This window comes from Rutidosis leptorrhynchoides, chromosome 8 (genome assembly GCF_046630445.1).
Source record: "Rutidosis leptorrhynchoides isolate AG116_Rl617_1_P2 chromosome 8, CSIRO_AGI_Rlap_v1, whole genome shotgun sequence".
Lineage (NCBI taxonomy): Eukaryota > Viridiplantae > Streptophyta > Magnoliopsida > Asterales > Asteraceae > Rutidosis > Rutidosis leptorrhynchoides.
In genome coordinates, this window is record NC_092340.1 from 372,490,001 (window position 1) to 372,496,355 (window position 6,355).

The following is a 6,355-nucleotide window of genomic DNA, read 5'->3' on the forward strand; positions in this document are numbered from 1 at the left end:
GCGGAAGTTAAATAGATTACATTGTATTTAATGAACAATGCATTAAATGTATTTAATTGATATGATATGAAATGCATGAATCCAAGCATGGCAAGCAATCATCATCAAAGCAGCAGATATACAGCGAAAGTAATATTTAAGTACCTGAGAATAAACATGCTTAAAAAGTCAACACTAGGTTGAGTGAGTTCATTGGTTTGTCATAAATAATGATTTCAGTAATAGTGTTAGACCACAAGATTTTTGTTCATAAGCTTGGCCTCATAGGGACCAATTAGTAGATCTCGCAGATCCAAAAGTTGTTCATAAAGTTGGTCTCGCAGGGACCAAAAAGTAGATCACGCAGATCCAAAAGTTATTCATAAGCTTGGTCTCACAAGGACCAATTAGCAGATCACGCAGATCCAAAAGTTGTTCATAAGCTTGGTCTCACATGGACCAATTAGTAGATCACGCAGATCCAAAAGTTATTCATAAGCTTGGTCTCGCAGGGACCAATTAGTAGATCACATAGATCCAAAAGTTGTTCATAGTTTGCCCCAAAGACAAGTTGTGTTTATACTTGTCGGTTAGGAACTTAGTCGGACATAGCCGAGTATAGCATAGTTTAAAGTTGGTACTTGTGTCTAGCGTGTAAAACAGTTATAAAAGTTGTGCATGTATTCTTAGCCCAAAAATGTAAAGAGTAAAAGGGATCTATAAACTCGCGAAAAATCAGTTTTAGTATTTGTATTCATTTCATAAAAACAGTTATAAAAGTAGCGCATGTATTCTCAGCCCAAAAATATATATAAAGTTTAAAAGGGAACTATAAAATCACGAAAAAATCAGTTTTAGTATTTGTATTCATTTCATAAAAACAGTTATAAAAGTAGCACGTGTATTCTCAGCCCAAAATATAGATAAAAAGGGAACTATGAAAACTCACCTTAAATAGCAGTTGAAGTATTCCTTGAAAGGAATGAAATGAATGGAAATAAGTGATCGGGATCTCAACCTAGAGATAGAATGTACGATCAGATGTTGTCTAATAGACATAAGTATGGTAACTATACCAATGATAATGGTTTTCTGAAAGAAATTCCATTTTCGGAAAGGTTACTATCTATGGAAAGTTTGCACTTTTAGTAAGTTTCCATGTTTAGTAAGTTAGTGTTGAATACTAGTGAGTTGTTCTTAATAAGTCCACCACTTATTAAGTGTGTAAGTGACTAAGTGTTATTCACTTAGTGAGTGTATGATTACTATAGTCGGGTTTGATATTGTGCACCATACCCAAACATCTATGCCACCGCCGAGTCACTTGAATGATCTATTTTTACCGGTTGGCCCAGGATTTCTTGACCAAAATCTAAGTTTGGCATTCGAAATCCACAAGCATCCTATAGTGGTACCAACGATCACCCTAGGCCTTAAGTAGCGTTGAGGTTCATATATAGTGCACGTTATCTTGATTATAACCTTGGTGATAATAATGATAGTAATAATAATAATAATTGAAAATGGAAACATCACTCACGTATCAATATTGTGACTCAATATTGCAGGAAAAAGTACGTAGATGTAACGGACATTACAAATGCTAGGTTGACCTCACGAACAATACCCATACTTTCCTTAGCTCTATCCTGCTCATAAAACCCGTTTTGAAATGACCCGCTCATGACTTCGTCGTAGTATTTTATGTATAGATAATAATATGTTATAATTCAGTAGGCTTATAACTACCTTTAGTGGTTTGATTCTTGAATAAGAATACTAATAATGAAGTGTAAGAACAAAGATGATAATAGAGAGAAAGAAAGAAATACTTTGTAAGTGTGAGAAATGGTGCAAGTTTAATGCTTGCATTCATGAGTATTTATAGCCTAAAATTTCAATATAAAAATACATACTTTATGTACCAAAATTGACTATATGTATACTAGTTTATAATTTTATTTTTAATCAACATAAGGATGTACTAGTTTATACTTTCTTTTTCTTTTTTATTTATTTTTAGTCAACATAAGGATGTATTTGTTTAGGATTCTTTTTTAGTCTCATTATTATTATTATTATTATTATTATTATTATTATTATTATTATTATTATTATTATTATTATTATTATTATTATTATTATTATTATTATTATTATTATTATTATTATTACATTTACTACATGATAAGTATTATTTTCTTTTTACTAATTCATTACATTGAAATATATATATATATATATATATATATATATATATATATATATATATATATATATATATATTCATTTCGAAATATATATTTGAAATATTTATTTAATATTTAGTTTTTCAAAATCAATTATATTTTAAAGTTTATTTTAAAATCATTTAAATAATAGAAATTATTATAACACGTAACGTTTTTAATATATATATATATATATATATATATATATATATATATATATATATATATATATACATAAAATTGTTCGTGAATCGTCGGAATCATATAAAAGTTAGGTTTAAATTTAGTCGAAAATTTCCGGGTTGTCATAGTACCTACCCGTTAAAAGAAATTTAGTCCCGAAATTTAGTTGTTGCCATCAATCGGCGTTGTTCGTACATAGACGAGGATATTTACGTTTTATTTGGTCTTCTCGTTCCCAAGTATGTTCGGGGCCTTGCATGAATTCCAACAGATAAAATATTGTTTTGTTTCAATAGTTTAAGTCATACGAATCATGATTTCTATAGGTTCTTCTAAGAAGTGCATTTTATTATTAATGCGGAGATCATTCAAAATGATGATGTTTTATAAGTCATTTCAGTAAATTAGATACATGAAATGTGTTATGAATAATATTGAGCTCATTTAAAACTTTGAGCATTTTATGCCACAATATTAGGGCAGACAAAATAGAGAGGAGTTCGTGAAAATCACGGTCATGAAATTTGATAGAGATCGTCATTGTTTACAACAAGAATATTTTAATGATGAATATGAGTTGAAAAATAGAGTTTTATCAACATTAGGTAATATGGATGAAACGATTCGATTACAGGAATAGTATAAACGAAGCTATCACGAAAGAGTGAAATGAGGAAATTAAATGTTCACATTAACTTTTGACATAGTTAAAGTTGATTTCCGAAATTCAAGAGATTAAAGGAAATCTTCTATAAGATTTAATTCTCCGGTATTTACGGAATTTTGAGATTTCTTTGATTAAATGCGGTGAATTGCCTATATTGCTGTGTTTGAAATTTCGCTATAAATTAGCTTCTTCTGTTTCAATATCTTCACTACTTCTATACTTTCTTTCCTCAATTCATACTTCCAAAAGATTTATTAATATGCTCCATCCAGTTCTTATCCTAGATATTTTTCTGATTATCGTTTCAGTCATTCTTCTTTTTCATCTACCACCGGAGGAATTTATTTTCTTCTACTATTACCTTGGGGTTATAGTATTTTTAATTTTCCCGTGTCTTTATGTTGCTATACGCATTGATATACACAGTTTGTAATTTCCGTGTTGTTACCGGGCTTTATATTTTCCCTTATATGTCGGAGCTCTATGCTCTTGTTTTCTCTTCTCAACTTTAAGTTAAGCGAATAATGGTCCAGAATTCGTAGGTATGGAGTTTCGAATGATCATAATATACAAAGTAGAAAGGAAAGGTAATAGCACGATTTGATTTGTCAAATTACCAGAATATCCGAAAAAGACCGAATCATCAAGAAAAATATTTTCTTGATATGTTTAGAGGTTAAATAGAATTTTAGAGTCGTGTAACATGGCACATGATGATTGTAAAGTCTATGAATCATCATCTTCCATTAAAAATTTAGCATAACTTACTGTAATATAATCATGTTGGACTGACGTCATTATATTATACTAACTCATGCTTCAATTCCCAACACTTCTTCAAAATATTTATAATTTAAACTTGAATTTTACAGAATATAGAAACTAATACAGTTTCCTTTATGATGTAATAAAGATATCGCAAAGAGATAATTAATTGCGGGCAAGAATCATTATGAAGATATCTTCAGAAATATAGAGGATATTTATAACGAATGATACGATAATATCTTAGAATTTCTAATATCGAAGGATGATAAAGAAAATTTGTCCGTAAAGGTTTAGAGTCAGGAGCAAGGTATTATTTAATGACTTCAGCAGATACTGAATCATTTGGATTCTTTGAAGGCAGGTTTAGTCCTTGTGATTTGTCCACAGCCTCCTTCATAGTTTGCTCAATCCGTTTTCCAGTTCCAAATTTGAGTTTATACCATTCTTTATCATCAAACTTTTGGCCCTTAAGACCTTCTACAATGTTTCCTCTGCATTTAATGCAACCATATTTGAATCGTTGGTTATCAATCCGAGATGGTTTCAAGAAATTTTATTTTTAGATGATTAAACGCTGATTGTAATCGTCAACGGATCTAATGGTTGACGAATAGGCGTTGTTGATTTCAAAAGTAATGAATGATAATTTAGGTGGTTTGATGTGATAATTCATCATAGAATACGAATGAATATAATTCATGAATGTAGTGATCTTTAGGAAGATAACACCTGCTAAAGTTTTACTTGGATTCTGATATGTCAAATCAGAATATGTAATTGAATTTGTATGAAGATGGTTGTTCTTTCGTGAACGGATACATATATCTTGTGGATGTATAGTTATTGATTATTGAATCAGAATTTGAAGAATGTACGATGTAACATATTAATGTGAGATATAAATATTTCTCGGGTTTTACCTACCCGTTAAAATATTTTCACAATTAACAGTTTGTACAAAAGAGAAGATATACGTTCATATATGAATTCTTCAGATATAATATAGATTTAATGAGTTAATATAATATTAAACTCATATGTATTCATAGTTCATTGTTATTGATATACCTTGGTATATGATGTTGGTGCTCGTGAAATTCTTGTGAAATTCACAAGACACGAATAATGTTTTTTTAAAAAGTTTCGAGTATATCGAAAATAGGAGTGTAAGATCAAACATGTATTTGAATAATACACTTGGTTTATTATGAAATGGAGTTTATTGTGCTGAAGCAGTGATTAACGATCGTTAAGTCATTAACGAAGGATGTACATCATAGCATATTAGTGATATGAATTAACCAAGTAGTACATACTAGTTAAGATTCACACGTAATAGCTTAGTACGAAATTATTTATTAAACCATATATATATATATATATATATATATATATATATATATATATATATATATATATATATATATATATATATATATATATATATATATATATATATATATATATATATATATATATATATATATATAAGTATACATATATAATTCTTCAGGAAGAATGCGTCAATACATCTTAACTCATTATTACTAATATTCCTTGGTATCTAGGGGCGTATGATGTTGATATCCGAGGTACCGAGTGTGATGTTGAGGCGTGGAATGCAGATGTTGTTGTTGGTGAAGCTGATGCTGTTGGTGGTGATGCTGATGGTACTGGTGGTGCTGGTTATGCTGCTGGTGCTGCTGATGCTTGTAGATATTGCACCATATTCTCCAGAGCCACCACTCGAGCGCGAAGCTCGTTAACTTCTTCTATTATATTGGGATGATTGGCGGTTCGGACATGGGGATGAATAATATCTAGAATTCTAGATATTATATAATCGTGGTGAGCTGTTCTGGAAATGAGGGTGAAAATGGTGTTTCGGATCGGTTTGCCGGTAAGTGCTTCAGGTTCTTCGCCAAGTGGTGAATTCGGTTGGTGGAAGGGATCACTTTCTTCTTGCCTCCATTGATTGAGTCTGCTATGAACCCACCCCCAATTTATCCAAAATAGATGATGGCTAACTGGTTGGTTCATTCCGGTTACGCTGATATTGGAGCTCGAGAAGTTCGAAGAATCCATATTATGTGTTTGGAATTAGGGTTTGATATGAAATGGGTGTTGAATATTGAATGATATATTTGTCTCCTTGAATATGTATATATAGCAAAAGATTTTCGTAATTTACGGAGAAAATTTAGGAAAAGTGTCAGACAAAGTCTATTGGGATAGATATGATAAGATATGATTTGTCTATACTCCAATAACGGCAGTATGACGTGTCGAGATCATAAAATGATAAGTATGTAATCTGATAATCTTTCGATTAAAGACTTTCAATTCGTATAATATGATAACCCAATGACATTTTCTGGTTCGCAAACCGATGCATAAAGGCATAAGGCATATATGTACGTGACATATAACAGGGAGTTATATACGTTTGAGTATGAATAGTAACAATTATAGGAGTTTCAAAAATCATGGATAATGTTTCATGTAATACATATGTTATACACAAAAC